At 41.4% G+C, this 21,329-nt stretch overlaps 1 long non-coding RNA gene across 1 annotated transcript; it reads left to right on the top strand.

The window, feature by feature from the left end:
- The first annotated feature begins 14,260 nt into the window (after nucleotides 1-14,260).
- LOC106025523 (uncharacterized) lies at nucleotides 14,261-18,165 on the top strand. Its single transcript, XR_001199101.3, has 3 exons — nucleotides 14,261-14,391; nucleotides 14,537-14,645; nucleotides 16,702-18,165. It is a non-coding gene; the product is annotated as an uncharacterized LOC106025523 (long non-coding RNA).
- The last annotated feature ends 3,164 nt before the right edge of the window (nucleotides 18,166-21,329 follow it).

Below are 21,329 nucleotides of genomic sequence, written 5' to 3'. Positions count from 1 at the left end.
TAAGTGGATGCCACTTGAGACCATACTCATAAGTGAAATAAATAAGACTCACAAATGTAAACATCATATTTTCTCCTTTGTGTGAGAAGTTCAAAATGTAAATAAAGTCTAAAATGTACAATAGATATTGTGAAGTGGGAAGAAGTTGTTCAAAAAGGAAAACTAATGTGGGTTAGAGGGGAAAGTACAGATGGTAAAGGGAAAAAATGCAAGTCAGTTATACAATTACTGACATTTAATTCATTGAAAAGGAAGGTTTGTGCTAGTATCAGTTGGAGGAATTTTTATGTCCATATCTTGTACCCTGAGCAACTACTTTAAAGTAGTATTGTATTAATCACTGTTATTCTCCTATTACTTTGTTATACAAATTTGCTTTACCTTTTTTCCGTAAAATAAAAAACATTTTTAAAATCCATCAAGGGAACCTGAATATAGTATAAAGAGATAATATTCCTTGTTTGTTTTACTAAATTGGGAATAAAGGCTGGAATTAGAATGATTTGGAAGAAATAAAAAAGACTCAGGCAAAAAAGAAAAGCATATATGGCATTAATTTCAGAGTTAAACAGGGACAATAGGGGAAAAAACTCACTGAGGACAGGAAAGAACACACCAACAGTACAAAGTGGTTGGACATTTAGTAAAACTTTATTTTACAATAAACTGAAAACCAAGGCAAAAAAATATTCAAATGACCTTGTGAATTTAGGTAACCAGTTTGAGAAGTGATATTTATAGCTTCTTTCATGACTATTAGTTGGATCTGAAAAATTAGTTCAATAAAGATATGAGCTCAGAAAATAGATTAAAAGCAGAAAAGAAAGAGAATGGAGTCTGGAAATTCTAGCATTTATAAATGTCTTTCACTTTCAACCAGTAATAGATAAAACCTCCAACTCGGAGTAGCAACAGCTGATTTGGTAAAGATCAAACAAAAATGATGTTCATAACAGTTTTTATGAAAACCTCTGAGCTAAGATGGCACCCAGTAATTCCTTTCTGTTGGAATGGTTAGGGAAATATGGCTCTCCTATAAACATTGCATGTTTCCTCTAATATGTGAAACCTAAAAAAGATGAAAGAAATCAGAAGAGAGATTACTATTAGATAAGAAGGAAATAAAGGGAAGATATGGTGGGGAAGAGTAATAGGGGGCATACTTACGAGCAAAACATTATGTGCATTGAAATACTCCCCCAAGATGTGAAACGTGAGGAGGGGTGAGTCAAGGGGAGCTAAAAAAGATCAAAGTCTATTTTGTGCACATAAAAATCCACCAAAGTAAAACCCTTTAATTTGTATAATAAGAAAGAGAAAAAAAGAATATAACTTTTTTTACAAAAGTCTAAGATCCTCAATATGACTGCAGTTAAGACAAGAGGGAGAGAGGCATCTAAAAATAGTCCATAGGGCTGGCTAAAATTTTGAAAGAATTGTGCTATCCAGGAATTAGCACAACTGAGAGCCACTATTTTATACTAAAAGACACTAGCTTTGTTCAGTATTCAAACTAATCCAAAAGCAGCCAGCCTTCCAAGGGCATGAATCTGTCTTAGAAAGATTTTTCCAACACATGTTTGAAGGCAACTAAAGGAACAATGAAAAGGAAAGGACTTTCCAGAAAGTAGAAAGTCATAGAGAACAAAGTCATGAAGACAACTGGATGAGAAATTTTCCAAGGATCAGAGCCATCACCTTGGTCGAGGCTAACCAGAGGATGGGGACTGTCCCATCCTCCTGTGAGCAGACTCAGCTTGCAGGCTCACATGCCATCTGCCTGCAAGAGAGAATTTCCATGGACCAATAACCACTGTGTGACTCTCTAGCCTCTCTTTCTGAAGAAGAGGGTTCCATGCTGTTTCCCTGTCCTTAATCAGTCACTGTGGTTATAGCTGTGAGAACAGAGGGATTGTTCTCAGCCATAGGTCAATAGCTCACAAATGGTACCCAGACTTTCATAAGGTGCCAAACTTGGAGCATGATGCTGTGATTGGAAGTAACTAAACACTTGTCTCCCTTAGGAAACAAGTGGATTCAAAAGAGAAGAAAATGAAAGGTCATAACCAAAAGGGAGGACTCTGGTAGGTTGTTATCATTTAAAATATTCCTTGCCTCTCCCTGAGGGAAGAATATTTTTTGCATTTCTTGCCCTCTGATTTAGTCATATGACTTACTGTCTTGGTTACTTTTCTGTCATTGCTGAGACAAAATACTTGACACCCGATATGAAGGAAAGAAAGGTTTATTTAGCTTACAGTTTTTGGAGGTTTCAGCTCATACTCGGCCAGCTCCAAGCCAGGGTGGCATGGCTGAGGAGCGGTCATTCATGTCAGTCACAAGCAACAAGACCAAAAAGAGCAAAAGGGCAGAGCATGCCTCCTTCCCTGCTTTATATTGTATGCTGGCTACCTGCTCTTGGGCAGACACAGCACTCACACTGCCAATTCCAGCACTAACAATGAACCAATCACAAATGCTAGACTCAGCTACCTTGGAAATGCACCCTCCATGACTGGATGAGGCTTTGTTGGGGGGGGGGGCATCTAGACACAAACCATAACATTTGCTATGGCTAGTGAAATGTAAAGAGTAACATGTGCCTCTTTCAACCCAAAGCTACAAATGCCATTGGGTAACTCACTATTTGTCTCTTTCTCCCACCATGAGACCAGGACTGGTCCTTAAGTCAGATGCCAAAAGGATGACCTGGAACAAAGTCAGGTTAACTCCTGATGATTATGTAGTGGTAAATCACCAGGGATTTGGGGCTGTTGGTTTCTGAGGCAAAGTCTAGGCTGGCTGTACTAACCACTATCAGAGGCATGTAAATGATAAACCTCAGAGAAATGGGAAAGATTCTAAAACAGAAAAGTAGATCAAATGTCATTGAAAACCAGTGGAGGGAGAGAAAAATCCTTCTTAGAGAATTACGAGACCTTTTGCGGGAGGTGGCAGTTGAGCTAGACTAGGAAAGGGTAATAGGATTTGGGTATAAGGACATGGAAAGAGGCTATCTAGAAAAATAGAACACAGCACTCCTCTACCACGGAGGGGAAATTCAGAGTGTGGATAAATACACAAGAACATAGCTCACACATGCTTTCCAAAGGAGAGACTTCAAGACGTATTCTGGGGCCTGTAAATTCTTAAAATTATATTTTAATTTAACCTTGTCACTAATTACTTTAAATGGTATTTTGATATTAATTTTAATTTCATGGCCTGTTTTTATTGGCTCATGTTTGCAGTACATAATGTTGACTTTCCTTGTAAGGAGTTGTTCCATGTACACAACACATCTTAACTCCGTTTTCATCTCATTTCCTTTCCTCCCTCCTATTCATTTCTTGTTTATTTCCCATTTGGAAAAAATCTATCCCCCTACTTACAGTTATCTATTTTTATTTTGTTTGTTATTTATAATTTGGGCTTCTTATGTAAAGGAGACCATACAATATGTAATCCGGATGTCTGATTTATTGTTGGTTTCTGCGAGGAGACAGGCCCTGAAAATGAGGTGTGGTAAATGAAAAGAAAACAAAAGACAGACAAAGCTACGGAACAAGCAGCAACAGCCTCTAGCACTGAAGCCCCAGTTACAATTTTCTCTGGCTTTTGTTAGAATCTTTTCTTTACAAAGAACAGAAGTGGACCTCGGAAGGATAAAGTTCAGGTAAGTGGTAACTTAATTGTGTAACTATCCCAGGGATCATCTCTGTCTATACCTGGCCTTCTTGTTTACCATTCTTTTGGAGACATTTTAGCAAAGCATCTCATGCTGTCCTAGAAGCATTCCACTGAGACTCAAGGTACTGACTGCATTCATTACCTTAAAACACAATGAATTTGTAAGGCTTCCTCCAGGACAAACAATGATATGGCTTAGTACAGCACAAAGTCCCTGGAGTGACCAAAGGCTAAACTAGTTTAAGTTAATCTGTGATTCACAATTTATTTCACAAATATGGTCTCAAGGTACATCCCTTTTCCTAAAAAGGACTCAGGTTTATCTTTCTTTATGGCAGAGTACTACTCCACTGTGTGTAAGTAAATACCACATTTTCTTTATTCATTCACCTGTTTGTGAACATAGAGGTTGCTTCCAAAATTTGGCTATTATGAATTCTGCTACTATAAACTTGGGTTCTCATTATCACTGTACTACAATGTTTTTAATTCTTGTGGGAGGAAACCTAGAAGGGGAATGGCCAGAATTTCTAGTTCTAGACTTTTGAGGAATCTCTGTCCATGTGGTTGTACTAGTTTAAAGAATTCTTTTCCCTTGCAGCTTCACTAGTATCTGCTATTATTTGATTTTTGTATGATGGCCATTCTTTTTGGGTAAGATCAACTCTCCATGATTGTCTGTTACTTTTTCTTTGCTGGGACAAAAAACACAACACCCAAAGTTAAAGGAAGAAAAGTTATTGGCTGGTTCCAAGGCACAAGGCAGGTAAGATAGATAGATAGATAGATAGATAGATAGATAGATGAATAGATAGATAGATAGATAGAGATAATAGACACAAAGAGAGAGAGATCCAGCCCACACTCATAGTGATCCATCTCTTTTCACAATGTTTTGCTTCCCAGCATCATACTCAGCTATAAACCCATCATCAGTGGACTAATTCAGCTATCACACACCCATGATCCAGTGTCACACACCCATGACCCACTATCACGCTCCCATGTTCCAGCAGCTTCCCAGAAGCCCTGCCTATGAGCACAGGAGGCCTTGGGGTGACATCTAGATATAAGAAGTAACAGTGGTCATCTTTTTTTTGTACTAGGGATCAAATTCATGACCTTGCATTTTCCAGGCAGGCCCTTATGCTGCTGAGCTAAATCTCCAGCCCCAACAGTGGTCATTTCTTAAAAATAATTTTCCTGTGTCATCTTGATGGCCACCAGTCAGTGCCTGTGGTTTCTTTTGATTTAACTTGCCTCATTAAGGAAGCAACTGAAAAGACATTTAGCTCTTAAAGCTGAGGTCTAAATATGTACTTATAAGGATCAGTGAGCTCTTGAGTTTGAGAAATGAACCAGTACTTCTGGTCTAGAATCATAGAGAAAGTCACTACAACAGGATGCCTAGGAAGAAGCAGTCAACATTCCCAGGGAGATGCATGAGGGTCAGGTGAGGAAGATCTGGAAAGCAAGGCCAGAGGTAGTTTGTCAACTTACTGATTCATTCAGTTTAGAAACAGCCTTCATCCTCCAGCCAACAAAAAGAAAAAACTTCACAACATACCACCTATGAGCAACAGTGAACAAATCAGGGGAAGGCTGAGTTTGGATTCAGTACCAACAGGGGTATGCTTGCATAGATGATGTAAGTGATGGTCAACTGCCTCTCTGTGCACGTTGCCTTTCTTGTGGGCCCCAGGCTTGGGAGTACCCTCTGTCAGCCTGAAACACCATCATTATGGGGGAAGGATGTGAGACAGGGTCCCACTATGCAGTTCAAGCTGGGCTTGAACTCACTATGTAGGCCAAATTGGCCTTGAACTAGCAGCAGTCCTTCTGCCTTAGCCTTTCAAGTTATGGGATTAACAGACATTGTCAGAATTAATGGCAGAGACAAAACACAAGACCATAACAAACCACATACAGTCCTGCTTGGAAGTTGTGCTAGGTAAGGTTCTCTAGAGGAACAGAATCAATAGAAACTGTATGCACAGTTATGCAAGGGGATTTAGTAGGTGGGCTTAAGGATCAGAGGCAGAAGAGTCTGAAATGGCTGTGTGCAGGATCGGAAGCAAAAACTCCACAATATACACCCTCCTCCCTTGATAGCTCTACTTTCTGCCCGCCATGAGCAACTTCTCACCACTATGTCATGAACGGTTTCCCCTTGGCCATGCCTTCCTGCCTGGGAGCCTGCCAACTATGGGCTGAAACCTCTACATACAAACTATGAGCCAAAACAAACCTCTCCTCCTTTAATTTGCAGGTATCAGGTATTTTGTCCCAGGAAGGAGAAAGTAATTAAAACAATCTGCCATACAACATGATCCAGATTTTAGGGATAGGCTCCAATCCTGCATTCACATAACCACTAAAGTTCACCCAGGATTTCATATTTCCTCCCCAGAGTCATGAAATCATCAAAGGGAGGGAAAAGTTAAGCCATGGCACAGCATTGGCTAGACCAATTTCTGGCTGTGAGAGTAGCAAACTTACCAAGGTCTCTTCAGAATAAATGAATAAATAAACATTCCACTGAAATCTTTAAATGGATAGAAGAGTTTAATTATAATAATTTAATTTTCAGAAGCAAAAGCTTCTTTTATACAATTATAGTGAGGCAACTTTTAATTAACTTTGGAAACTTTCTTTTGCTTAGAAAATCTAATTAAAATACTTAGAGAACCATCAACATAACATGAGATTCATGAGGAGGTTAGAAATAATACTGGGAAGGTGTGCAAAGGTGTCTATGGAAAGTAAGAGTCGCCTAAATTTCCCAAGGCATTCAGCAGCTCCCACCCCTCCCTGCACAGTCGGGGTGTCAGAGAGAAATTGTAGCAGCATAGCTCAATGGGGTCCTCTGAGCAAAGGAGTCTGCTGAGAGTTCTGTCTTTCTGTTTTCTCCTACTTTTGGGTCTCCCCATCTCCAATGTAAGCAATACAGTAAAGAGGTGGTGGTTAAATTGGAGCATCAGAGGAAATTTCAGAATGTGATGGAATATCATAAATGGGCCTCTCCTGGGAGGGAAAATAAGAGTATATATTTGCTTCACTGGGGACTTACCCCTAACATGTGCCCAGGGGATGAGAACAGGTCTCAACCACAGTGATTCTCAGAAGACTGTCTCTGAATCGGCATCATTAGTATATAAGGCAGATCCTCCAGCCTAATCCCAGTCCTCTGAACCTGACTGGGCCCTGGACATGATAGCCGGGTGTCGGATAGACACATTAAAGTCTGGGCCCATCCATTTCCAAGTACAGTCCCCTAGGAATCTGCTTCAGCATTCCATGGGGAAGTGACTTGGAAAATGGATCCTGCTTCAGTCAGTTCCCACTAGAGAAACAAAAAGTCAGGCCCTTTGGTTGGTGCCGCTCATACCCAGAAAGGGCCTTCTATCTTAGTAAATCACTCACTCAAAAGCAGAGCTATGCCAAGCCAACTGAGTGGGAGTCTCTTACTCAGCTTGACACAACAGTTAACTATCACAGATCCCTAAGTCTTAACCCAATCCAGGGAATCAGAATGGCTGGAGATGTGGCTGTATTTCAAGCTGGCTCCCAAGAGATTCTAATACATACTAGTTTGGGAAGCATCAGCATTCTCTAAGGAACTTGTTCCTGGAGGCCAGCTTTCCTGACAACTAGCTGCATAAATCTGAGCCTCCTCTGCTAAAGTTAACACCATCATACCAGGCTGGTTCCACAAAAATCAGTGCAGATTTAATGGTACTATCCCCCAAACCCAGGGAGTTTGGGATCCTTGCTGGGGCCTGGCCAAGGAACTTTTCAGGTTCCTGCTGCACTGGACCACCTCAGCGGGTCTTGAGGCCAACTGCAACAACTGCCCGGCTCTCTGCATGCTTGGCAGATTCTGGGGTCCCTGCCTGCCAGTGCCCTCAGTTCTGGAGGCTGAGTGGCCTGCAGTGAGTGTCCCCACACCATCCCCCAAACCAGGGAGTTTGGGATCATTGCTCCCACCAGTCAAGGAACTTCACAGCTTCCTGCCACATTCAACCTGTACTATAGAGCTTGGGCCTGCCTGCTCCACCCCCAGTGATCCTCTCTCAATCCGGAAAACTAGGCCGCCAGAGTCCCAGGAGCTGAGGGCATAGAAAAGGATTTCCAACAGGCCCTAGGGAAGCCCTGGAATGACACTTGAAACACGAAAATATAGGAAAATGACAAAACAAAAGACCAAAAAGTCTCAAACCTCCAGCCCAACCCAAGAAACCCTAGGAGCTATGTACACAGAAGAAAATATATGCCATACACCTGAAATATCAGACATAATAGCAACTGAAATAAAGAAGCAACTCTGGGAAGCTTTAAAGGAATTCAAACTAGAAATAATCTCCCAAGTAAAAGAAGAAATGATAAAAGAAATGAAAGAAATGCTGAACATTTCTAAAGAAGATACAGTTTAAAAATTGGAAGAACTAAACCAAAAGATAGAATTCCTAATGAACAATATAAGAAAAAAGAGCATACATAAAGCAGATGCAAAGAGATAAACAGGAAATCAAAAATTCCATTGAAAGTTGTAAAAACCACCTCAATGAAAGCAAAGATAGAATTTCAGACCTCGAAGACAAGATTGCAGATAGTGAACAGCAAAGGAAATATCTTTTAAAAATAACAAGGAATCAGGAAATAACAATTCAACAGCAGCAAGATGATACAAAGAAAAACAACATACAATTGATAGGGATAAATGAAAAAAAAAGGGGACAACATAAAGGGTGTCAAGAGGTTATTTAAAGAAGTAATAGCTGAAAATTTCCCAAACATGAGAATGGAAACTGACATCAGGATCAGTAGAGCATATAGAACTCCAAATAGCCATAACCAAAATAAACCTACACCCAGACATATAATAATCACCATCCCTGAAATCCAATATAAGAATAGAATATTAAAAGCTGCCAGAGAAAAAAGACAGATCACCCATAAAGGAAAACCTATCAGAATCACAACAGACTTCTCAGCACAAACAATAAAGTCAAGAAGAGCATGGAGTAAAGTATTTCAGATCCTAAAGGAAAATGATTTCCAACCTAGACTGATGTACCCTGAAAAACTGTCCTTCAAAATGGATGGAGAAATAAGATACTTCCATGACAAAGAACAGCTGAAGAACTTCATGATCACCAAGCCAATCCTGCAAAGAATACTGAAAGATAGTTTAGATACAGTTAGGAAAAAACCACTAAGCAAAGCAGACAATTAAACAGAATGAAAAGATAAAGATGCAACAGCAGCAAGATAACATGTCAAAAATCAACCAACATATAACAGTTATAACCATGAATGTAAATGGTCTCAATGCACCAATTAAAAGAAACAGATGGGCAGAATACATCAAAAAACAACATCCAACCATATGCTGTCTACAAGAAACCCATCTATCCCAAAAGGATACTTACAGACTGAAAGTCAAAGGATGGAAAACAATACTACATGCAACAGGAACCCAAAAAAAAGCAGGGGTAGCTATTCTGTTTTCAGACAATGTGAACTTTAAACCAATAATGATTACAAGAGATAAAGAAGGTCATTACATACTGGTTAGGGGAAAGCTTCAAGAGGAAGAGATAACAACCTTAAATATATATGCACCAAATTCCAGAACACCCAGTTACGTAAAGCAAGTATTAACAGAAATGAAGAACCAAATTAGCAGTAACACAATTATAACAGGAAACCTTAACACAGCATTGACACCAAGGGACAGATCAGTTAGAGAGAAAAACAGCAAAGAAATAACAGAACTGAATCACACCTGTGAACAAATGGACTTGGTAGATGTACACAGAGTGTTCCATCCAACAATATCAGAATAAACATTCTTCTCAGCAGTACATGGGACATTCTATAAAATAGACCATATATTATCCCACAGAACATACTTAAATAAATGCAAAAGAGGTGAAATTACCCCTTGCATGTTATCGGATCATAGCGCCATGAAATTAGAAATTAATGATAAAAGATACTGCAAAAATCCCACAAACACACGGAAACTGAATAACACACTCTTGAGTAATCAGGGGGTTACAGGGGAAATTAAAGAAAACATTAAACAATACCTACAAGAAAATGAAAATACAAATACAACTTACCAGAATCTGTGGGATGCAATGAAAGCTGTCCTCAGAAGAAAATTTATTGCACTGAGTTCCCATATCAGGAAAACAGAATGAATACAAATAAACAACCTGATACTACACCTCAAACATCTAGAAAAAGAAGAGCAAGTCAAGCCCAAAGCCAAAAGAAGGAAGGAAATTATAAAAATCAGAGAAGAAATTAATGCAATAGAGACTAAGAAAACAATCCAAAAAAATCAATGAATCAAAGAGTTGGTTCTTTGAAAGAATAAATAAAATTGATAAGCTCCTAGCCAACCTAATTTTAAAAAGGGAAGAAAAAGCTCAAATTTATGCAATAAGGAATGAAAAAGGCAAAATCACTACAAACTCTATAGAAATATAGAAGATCATCAACACCTATTTTGAAAACCTCTACTCTCATAGGTTTGATAACACAGAAGAAATAGGTTCCTAGAAACATATGAAGAACCAAGGCTAGGTCAAGAAGATGTAAAACTGCTGAATAACTCATTTTCTATTAATGAAATTGAAAATGTAATTAAATCTTTATCTACAAAGAAGAAGCCCAGGCACAGACAGATTCACTGCAGAATTCTACAAGAAGTACAAAGAAGACTTAATGCCGACACTCCTCAAACTCTTCAATGAAATTGAAAAGGAAGCAATCCTTCCTAAGTCATTCCTGGAAACAAATATTACTCTAGCACCAAAACCTAAGAAAGACTCAACTAAAAAAGAAAACTACAGGCCAATCTCCCTAATGAACACAGATGCAAAAATCCTCAATAAAATATTGGCAAGTAGAATACAGCAAATTATCAATAAAACTATACACCATGACCAAGTGGGATTCATCCCAGGCATGCAAGGATGGTTCAGCATACATAAATCAATAAATGTAACCCACCATGTCAATAAAGCCAAAAGTAAGAATCACATGATCATCTCTATAGATACAGAAAAAGCTTTTGATAAGGTCCCACATTCGTTTATGATAAGAACCTTACAGAAAATTGGAATAGATGGTCTTTACCTCAATATGATAAAGGCCATCAATGACAAACCAGCAGCCAGTATCATACTAAATGGCCAGAACTGAAGGTCTTTACCTTAAAATCAGGCACAAGACAAGGATGTCCCTTATCACCACTCCTATTTAATATAGTACTGGAAATACTAGCCAGAGCACTTAGACAAGAGAGAGAAATAAAAGGGGTAAAGATAGGAAAATAAGAAGTTAAATTATCATTATTTGCAGATGATATGATACTCTACATAAAAGAACCCCAAACTCCATTGAAAGACTCCTAGATATAATGAATAAATTCAGCAATGTAGCTGGATACAAAATCTATACTCAAAAATTAATAGCATTTCTATACACTAACAAGATCACAGAGAAAGAAATAAGAAAAGCCACACCCTTCACACTAGCAACCAAAAAAAATGAAATATTCAGGAGTTATCCTCTGGAAGAAATGAGAGATCTATATGGAGAAAATTATAATACACTGAAAAAAGAAATTGAAGACAATCTCAGAAAATGGAAATACATCCCTTGCTGATGGATAGGAGGAGTAAATATTGTGAAAATGGCCATTCTCCCAAAACTGTTATACAGATTCAATGCAATCCCAATAAAAATACCATCAACATACCTCATAGATCTAGAGAAATCACTCCTAAAATGCATCTGGGACCAGAAGAGACCTAGAATAGCAAAGACATTTCTAAGCAGCAAAGGCAAGGCAGGAGGCATCACAATCCCTGACTTGAAGTTATACTACAAAGCAATTGTAGTAAAATCAACATGGTACTGGAATCAAAACAGAGGTGAAGATCAATGGAATAGATTAGAAGATACAACCACAACTACAAACACACTCAACCACGTTATCTTTGATAAAGGGGCCAAACAGTTTCACTGGAAGAACAACAGTCTCTTCAATAAATGGTGTTGAAAAAACTGGCTCTCCGTATGCCGAAAATTAAAACTAGACCCATGTCTATCACCATGTACTAAATTAAAATCTAAATGGATTGAAGATCTGAATATTAAAACAGAAACTCTAAATCTATTGGAAGACAAATTGAGTAAAAACCTTGAAGACATAGGGGTAGGTAGAGAATTCATGAACAGGAATCAAACCGCACAGGAAATACTTTCCAGAATCAATAACTGGGATCACATCTTATTAAAAAGTTTCTGCATGTAAAAAGAAATCTCCAGCACAGTGAAAACAAAATGCACAAACTGGGAAAAAATCTTAGTGAACTGTCCCTCAAACAAAGGACTTCTATCTAAAACATATAAAGAATTAAAAAAACCAGACCCTCAAAATTAAAGATCCAATCCAAAAATGGGCATCTGAAATGAATACGCAATTCTCAGATGAAGAAATGCAAATGGCAAATAAATACATGAAAAAATGCTCATCATCATTGGTCATTGGAGAAATGCAAATTAAAACCACACTGAGATACCATCTCACTCCTGAAAGAATGGCCAGGATCAAGAAAACTACCAACAACAAATGCTGGAGAGGCTGTAGGGAAAAAGGAACTCTCCTGCACTGTTGGTGGGAGTGTAGACTGGTACAACCATGTGGAGGTCAGTCTGGAGATTTCTCAATAAGCTGGGATTGGAAGTCCCATTTGTTCCAGCTATTCCACTTCTAGGATATTCCCAGAAGAACTGAAAACATCATACCACAGTGATATATGTGCACCCATGTTTATAGCAGCACAATTTGTAATAGCCAGATTTTGGAAACAACCTAGGTGTCCATCAACTGAGGAATGGATAAAAAAGTTGTGGTATTTTTATACAATGGAGTACCATTCAGCTCTAAAGAATGATCACATTGAGATATTTATAAATAAGTGGGTGCAGCTTATTTCGCTACTCATAAGAAAAATAAATCAAACTCACATGTATAAATATCGAATAGTTTCCCTAGTGTAAGAAATAGTAGGAATACATAAAAGTATGTGGTAATCATGATTCCCCAATATATTGCTTTGAAGCCTTATAATGTTTTCATTCATGAATTGGAATGGTTTTATTCTGGGTTGTTTGATTTTACTGTCTGTGATCATATGAACAGGTATTTTGAAGAAAACAAAACATCAAAATAGCTAGTGCTGTTTTAATATCATGGTTTTGAAGTCCCATCAAGCTTTTGTTCTTCTGTCTCCATCAGTTTTATCATATTGTATCTTATTGGATTTTATTACATGTGATAGTATAAACAAAAATTTTTATAGGCAAGGAGATAATATAGAAACCATTGTTCATTTTCTGTTAGTTGGTTCTAAATACCCTGTAACACTTTCATTCTCTTGAATAGTTTTACATTGTGTTGATATGTTTGATGCTACAGTATACGAAGTTATACTCAAATATTTCAAGGAAAGAGACACTATGGTAACTACTGTTAAGTCGGGTTATCCTGTGGTGAAACACTGTGTTGCTTAAATTGTTCTGTTATGATCTGTGTTGTTATGTCCTCTTTCATCTTAATCTCCCCTTTTATATATATATATATTTTTTTTTAATTAAAAAATCAGTGCAGAAGGTGTCACCAAGATTCTAACCTGGCTTCGCCATTGCTCCATGCTACAAGACCTTGGGCAAATCAGACAGCTCTTTCAGGTCCATTTCTCAACTCCCTAAACAACCAAGCAGAAAGTTGTAAACTGTGTAGGATCACTGGCTCTTTATGTGATTTTTATGACTTCCTAAGGTCCTGGCATCTGTCATTTGCAGGAACTTCCCTCGAGTTGGAAGCCACCTTCCAGGATGAAAGCAGGTAGAAGCAGGAGGGGGCTCTTGCAAGGGCAATTTTAGGTCCACTGCAGGCCTCTTGAGAAGAGGCGAAGGGGTGATAAGACCTCTCCATGTTACAGCTGTATACGTACAGATCATTCCCATGGCCCTGTAAAATGTTTATTACTATGAGTATATATTTGTAATGCATAATGATTACGATCATTGTGGGGAGTCTGTACATAAACATCTTTTTAAAATTTATTTTTAAGTCTTTATTGAGTTAATTATTATAAACACAAATTAACAGCCAGACTAACAGACCAAAAAAAAATGCAAAGCACATAAAACAATTATACTAAATCAAGGTCCATTTTTAGATATATCGGCCATGGCTATCTCCTCAGTTCCTCCTGAAATTCTCAAAACAAGACAAAAGAAGAAAGAGAATTCACTCTGAATCCCCCATCTACCTATCTGGCCTTCTACCTGCCCACCAGGTGTGCCAAATATAACCAGCTGACCCACATTCAGGAACCCAAGAGCCTCCTTCAGGCCTGGGTGGGACAGAGCGGTTGGGAGAAACTTTAATGTTACACTGACCCCTTGTGGAAGTCAGAGGTGGCAGCCGCAGCTCCCGCCTCAAGCCCCGCCCCCCCCCCACACACACACACACCTCCTCCCACCTGATCCCCATTCCATCCTGATGGCAGCTGCTTCCTCCCCCTCCCGGAGAGAGCGTCCACCAGCTGCCACCTCTGATGCAGAAACCGCTGGGAGAATCTGCCTGCATCCTGGAGAAGTTTCTCCAAGGTCAGACAAGGACAAAGGGAGGGGGGCATTCTCTAGTCTGCTCATAGATCTGTCTTTGTAGCCTACAGGATGAAATTCAGTACTTGTCCTGACTTTAGATGTCCTAGCTGTGGCCCTAATCACACCTCTCACCTCTTCTCCCAAGCTCAAAGAGGCCAGGAAGGTAACCGGTTCCTGTGTCCTACAGTGTCCCACACAGGTGCTGCACGGCCTGCTTCTACACTTAAAGACTGCCCCAGTCTCTGCAGCTGCAGGTAAGCTCCTCCCAAAGCTCCCCCTGCCACTCCTCCCTTCCAGCAGAAGGGATCCGAGATGTTGGTCCAGGCCACCTCCTGTCTCTTCCAGATGTGTAAGGAACTACTTACCATGTCAGGTAGAGTGAAGCTAATAACCCAGCCCAAGCCAGCCCAGCACAGCACAGAGGATGGTACTGAGAAGCAAAGCTAAGGGAGACTTTGGTGACTGCATACACCCGCCCACGTTGCCTGACACTATGCTGCTTTGTCTTGTCTCATGTGGAGGTGTCCGGCCCGGCACCCTGGGGTCCTGCTCTGTTTTGGGTATGACAGATACCACCATGTCCACAAAGAGCGCCTCTGCTGATGAAAGAGAACCCTAAGGACTGAGATTCAGGCTGACGAGAGGTGGGAGGGGGAGGGAGACAGATAGCGGAGCCATGAACCCAGCCTCGGCTCGGAGACGACTTCCTGGAGGACATGACATCTGACCAGAGACTTGAAGACCAATGTGCGTAGGCCCAGGGTGGGGCGTGAGGGTTGTAGCAGACTACTGCAGGCCTCCCTGCGAGACAGGTTGGGAGACAAGGGGCTCATGGTAGGTCAGGCTCCAAAATAAGCCCCATGGGAAGCCTGCAGATTGTTAGCTGAGCACCATTCTTTCGGCAGCAGGGTGCAGAGCAAATAGAGATCAGCGAAGAGGGAATGGGATAGTAAGCCATCTTTCCAGCCAATAAACTCCCTGTGAGCTGTGCTCTGCAAAGGAAACCTCACCCAGGCTGCAGACATAAAAGTCTGCAAAGTGAGCAGACCACAAATACACTCTGACTCCCAGAACGCAGGGAACTTTAGATATCAACCTTCCATAGCCACCCCAGCACCTGCCTGCTTTGTATGGGATCAGAGAACTTGCTCTGTGCCAGTGGAGACCACTTGCCTGGGAGGAATGGAAATCCCACCCCAGCGGTGATGAAGTGTCCAGCAGCCTGATCTGCAGCCTGGAGTGTAGAGTGGTAGAAACTCACTGATAAGAAGGTGGTATCAGTGCCCAGAGCTCAGCATGGCAAATGTCCTCTTCACCCAGCTCTGCCTGGTTATGGGCACTGGGAGACTCACAGGCAGAAAATGCCAGTGGGAAGGAAGAATCAACCCACCCACAGGAGGACCCAGCCAGCCAAAGGCCACAGCACCTGCTGAGATCAACCCCTGAGATAACTTGGGTGACTCAGGTGATGTGGGGAGCAATAATGAAACATTCAAGAGGCAGCCTCCATACTTTCTTCTCCTCCATTAACTCACAAACCTTTAGCTCCTGAGAGTTTTCCAATCATGTGCAAATTTCTGGGAAGTGTGTGTGAACACATTCTCATGCACACATCCATAACTGTGTGCTTGTCTGTGTTGGAGTGTATTGTGCATTGCCCCTAAAGATTTAATGAGTGATTTTTTTTCTCCTGTACTTGGGATTGAGCCCAGAGCCTTCACATTGAGCTGTATCCTCAATCAGTTTTCTTCTTTTTCTCCTTCCTCCTCCTCCTCCTCCCCCAGAATTATAGTCACTAAGTTGCTTTGGCTGGGCTTAACCTTGCAATCCTCCTGCCTCAGCCTCCTAAAGTAGTGGGATTAAAGGCAGTTGATTCATACTTTGACGGATGCATTCTGTCTCCACATTCCGTTGTGTGTGGGTCACATTCACCCATTTGGAGTGCTGTGTAGCGATCCATGCTGTATGCAACAAAGTATGTGCAGGCTTGAGTCTATTTCCTGATCACAGGCTCTCAGGAAAGAGGGACTAGCATCCTCACAGGTACATTTCAGAGACACAGGAGAGCAGGTGAGAGAGGGCCAAGCAGACACAGGTGGTGGGGAGGGGGATTCTGCATGCCAGGTCCAGCCCTCAGCACCTGACGTGTTGTTCCCTCTTCCCCACCTCGCCAAAAGTCAGAGAGGAGACAATTCCATGGGGATGGTGTCCCAGACCAGGAAGGTGTGGTCTGGCATGTAGGGGTAAAGTGTTCAAACTCCCCAAAGCCCCAGGAAGACCTGGCACCTTTCTTGCCCTTCCATTCTGCAGCTAAATGAGCTCCAGCCAGGAGGTTCCCACGCAGATGTCTTAGCCGCCAAATGGACCAGAGGAGCCCCACCTGGAGAGGAGGTGGAGTGAGAGAAGGAGCACCTGGCCGGCGCCAGCACCCAGGAGAGACCCTGCCCCTCCCTCCACTGCAGCTGCATGCATCAAGTGTTGTCAGGTCTCCGGAGCTGCAGGACACCCCCACCCTGCCTCCTGTGGTAGCTCATTCGCTCTGTTCCCTCCACTGCCCACACAAGCGATGACACCTGGACAACGCTCTTCTGTGAATGAAGCAAATATTGTGAACGATGCTGTTCACCACAGTTGGGGAGAGCTGTTTCCTGAGACCCAGAAGGAGCTCTATCAGCCTCTCAGGAATAGCCATGACTCTGCTACAACTCTCAGATGCTCATTTCCCTTTTAGCTTTGGCAGCTGGGGAGCTCAGAGCCAAGTATACATTTGATCACCCAGCCCTACCTCTTTCCCAGTGCCCACAGAGTAAGACTGATGTGGAAGTTCTTCCTACACAAATGCAGACGACTTGCATTTGAGAAAATAAACACTCTTAGGGATATCTTATATTACTATGCTTGTTTACACCTACCCCTAGTTTCTTTCCTCTCTCCCCCCAAATAAAACTACATACACACCACTTAAAATTTACTCCTCAGGAATAAATGTTCTGTGTGAACATTTTGTTGCACACCCTTCCAGATGGGCATAAAATGAAAGGACAGTTTTATAAAAATGCGATCGTGTAATGGACTCAACTATACAGTGTGGATGGCTTTTCACGCCAATGAGTATAAATCCACATGCCTCTGCAGTACTCTATTACATGGATTAGCATAATTTATTTAGCCAGATTCCTCTTTCTACACATTTAAGGTCTTTTTCATTTTTGGTAATTACAAAGCAAGCAGCTGTGGAATTTCTGGTCCAATCATTCTTCCAACTTATGTGATACTCTTCTTACCAAAAAACAAATTCTTGGGAATGGACTCTTACCTTTATTTTTAATTTGGTAATACACCACTTTGCATTTTGCAAGTGATTGGTAAATATTTGAGCTAACAAAAGTCACTTATTAAATAAAATATATGATGGCACAGCAAAAAGAAATGAAGTCAGCGACTTGATGCACCGTGAGTGAATCTGAAAGGCAAACACGCTGAGAGGAAGAAGCCAGCCACCAAATGCCACAGAGTGCATGCTTCAGTTTACACAACACATCCAAGATATGCAGACTATAGGATGAGAAAGAAGATCGGGGGCCCCAGGGCTGCAGCAGGATGGAAGAAGGAAGGCGGGTAGCTTAAAGGCTTCAGGTTTTTGTGGGGAGAGGTGAAAATGTTTGAAAATTGATGGGATGGTGGTTGCACAGCTCTGTGAATATTATTCCTTTATTTGACTGACTTGCACACTCTGAGTGGGGGGAATTGTATGGTATGCAAAGTAAACTTCAATAAAGCTGCTATGAAAAAATAAAATGAATGTCAAGAAGCCAGCTGGGGGACAGTGGCATCCTAGGGTTGCTCACACTGGGGAAGAGGTCAGGAAGCAGCATCTTAGCAACCTCCCACCCCAAAAGCAGAGGCAGCAAAGGCAGAGTCCTGAGGTCTTGTGGGGCATCAGGCCTGAGAGCTTCCCACCCACCCAGCCAGTGGCCCCAAGCCCCAGCTTCCCAGCACCCAACTCCCTACTATCTCTGACGGCTATATTGCAGGTGGAGCCTGCTCTGGCTCTCACACCCTTTGAATTAGATGGTGTAAAGCTTTCTGATTACAACCAGCTCTTCTCATTGTCCGGAAAAACCAGTAAACGAAAAGAAGAGGTAACGGAGCTATCAGAGTCCCGTGACTGGGAAGAGCAGGAGGAGGACATGGCCCATTTCTTACCCATGTTTTATTGGGCTGAATCTTCAACATCATCTAGGATTCCCCCACCAGAAAATAGGCATGGACAATAAGCCCACCCACAATTCCACTCTGGCATCAGCTGCCATGTCTGGCAGAGAAATGGCCATAGGATTCCACCCAGTGGGGTTTTCAAGGCAGAGGGCAGTTAGCAGCCACCAGCTACCAGGTGGCCCTCAACACTCCAAGCACTGGCCAGCCTCCCACAAGGCATTTCCATGACCTGTCTTCTCTGTGGGGTGGAATAACACATGGACTCAGAGTCAGGGCACCCCTAAGCAAGTGACTTCTCCTCTCTAACCCTCAGTTTCCTCATCTGTAAAGTGAAGGTGATGGTCTCAATCTCATGGTAAGCATTAGATTTAGGTCAACATCTTCTGAGTACCTGGCTGACTGCCCCAGAATCCCTGTGGATGCGTACAATGCAGATTCCTCGGGCTGCACTCCAGAAAGGAATTGTTGGCTGGATACAGACCAGGGCTTAGGCAACCTGCATTTAGAACACAAGCCTTTCTAGCACTCCCAGTGACTGGCCTTAGTAGCCAGTGTTACAGGGCTTCTCTTAGCAAGGTGCAGGGGCAGCAGTCCAGGGTGGAAGCAGCACTAGTCACTGTGGCGAGCAGCTCTCCACTGGGCCCAGGTCTGTTTTCCTAGTATGAACTTCAGTTTCCTCACTGGGAAGTGGGGGATGCCAGCTCTGACAGATGAAGGATATAATATGTTCTGCATAGAATAGATCTTCAACAAATGATAGCTGTTATCATTTTTATATTAGTTTATCAATTTCATAATGATAGACGAAGAGCAATCATTCATCTAACTTAGAACCTAAGAGCCATTATTTTTGTTGCTCTTTCTCAAAAATGTTTTTCTAGCTTTTTTACTTTTTCTACTCCAAAAACAATACATAATCACCATAGAATAAAATATTCAAGGCATGTGAGAGTTTTGAATCCCACTACTCAGCTTGGAGCATAGCCTTGCAGACATTTCTTTATAAACAGAAACAAGCACACACAAACACAAATGGCATCGTGCGAGTACACAGACACACACACACACACACACACACACACACACACACACACACACCAGCATCATACATTACAAACTAAGCTAGAACCCGCTTGTGTTTTCTGCTCAAAAATCTATCACAGACATCTTCTGAGCCAGCTTATTGATCTATTGACCTTAGAGTTAAAACATATTCTGTTAAACAGACAAACCATGATTCATTTACCCTGGCCCTTCCTGATGGGCAGTTAGCTGGTTTCTGACTTTTCCTCCTTATAGACAATCCCGCAGCACCTTTCTTTGGCTGTTCATCCTTGCATCTTTGGGGAAGCACTCTGGGCAGCCCTCGTGAACCTGGTGCTAAATAATTAAAGCACATTAATCTCATCGAAATCTTACTACCTCTCTGCCAGAATGAACAGTTGAAGAAGCTGAGGGGTGAAGTTTTAAGTCTCTCTTTATATAGCTGAGCAATAGTAGGGTCACAGTGAAGCCCTAACCCTGAGGATTACATTGGTGTCTCCTCGTAGCCCTGCACTCTGGCTCCTCTTCTACTGACTCTGAATGTGGCCACATCATTTACTTCAGCCAATGAGACAGCAGCAAACATAACGTAAGCAGAAGTTTGAAAAAGCATTTGCTTTCTCCTTCAAGCCCTTGTTCAGCCATAAGAAATTCAGGCTAGTGAGCCAGAGAATGAGAAAACACTTGAAGCATCCCATCAGAGGCCATCCTGGAAGAGCCAGCCCCAGCCCACCTACCAGTTCATCTAGGATACATGAACAAGCCCAGCCAAGATTCATCCATCCAGTACAAATCAGAACAACAGTACCAGAGACCTATAGACTCCTGAAAAATAATAATTAGTTCTTATATTAAGCCACTACATCTTGGTGTGATTTGTTATGTAGTAGTAGCTGACTGATATAAAACTAAATTCTGACTCACAATCCCTATTATCTTCAAGACCCTACTGCATTTTTTTAGGGATCAATGCTCTACACCAAACCCACCTGGAACAGACACTGTGCTACTCTGTGCTTTCAGTAAGAGATGGCCACATCACTGAGAGAATAATTATACAGTACAACAAACCTAAGCAAATGATAACATTCACAGAAAACCAGGGCTCAGAAGAGGCTTCTGATAGTCCTGATCACAGACATGGCACATGAAACCTCTAGTCTCCTGACCTTAAATACAGAGTTCCTGAGACCCCCAATCCCTTAAGTTTCCTTGTGTGCACCTAAAACTTGTACCCCTGACTTTGCAAGACAGTACCCCCAATATGAGCTTTTTTTCCAATTTAGCAGGTTGAGTAAAAGAGCTCCAGCTTCCATTCGAGGGCATTAACTGCAAATTTATGTTTGAGGCCCTATGCACAGTTTTTATGCATCTTTAAATACCAAAACATAATTACCAATGTCAATACATAATGTTTATTTCTTTCAGAACCGACATTTTAATTTTCTTGAGCAGGCGGGAAAAATTATATGCATAAAAATAATGACAAATATTAAAAGTCTCCCAAATAAGGGGCCAGGATCTCCCGCATAATCCTAAATTTAAATGCACTCACGATTGCAGCCACATTAAAGGTCTGATAAGCCAAATTAGGTTCCATGTAAGCATAATTAATCTTCTTTTTCAATGAAGATATTACAAGGACATTAATTTGAATCCCAAAGGCCGTTGGGAAA

The sequence above is a fragment of the Cavia porcellus genome, unplaced genomic scaffold, assembly GCF_034190915.1.
Source record: "Cavia porcellus strain 051 isolate PalLab524CR breed Dunkin Hartley unplaced genomic scaffold, mCavPor4.1 scaffold_1, whole genome shotgun sequence".
Taxonomy (NCBI): domain Eukaryota; kingdom Metazoa; phylum Chordata; class Mammalia; order Rodentia; family Caviidae; genus Cavia; species Cavia porcellus.
The sequence above is the reverse complement of the archived record's forward strand: the minus strand, read 5'-3'. Positions and strand labels throughout refer to the sequence as shown.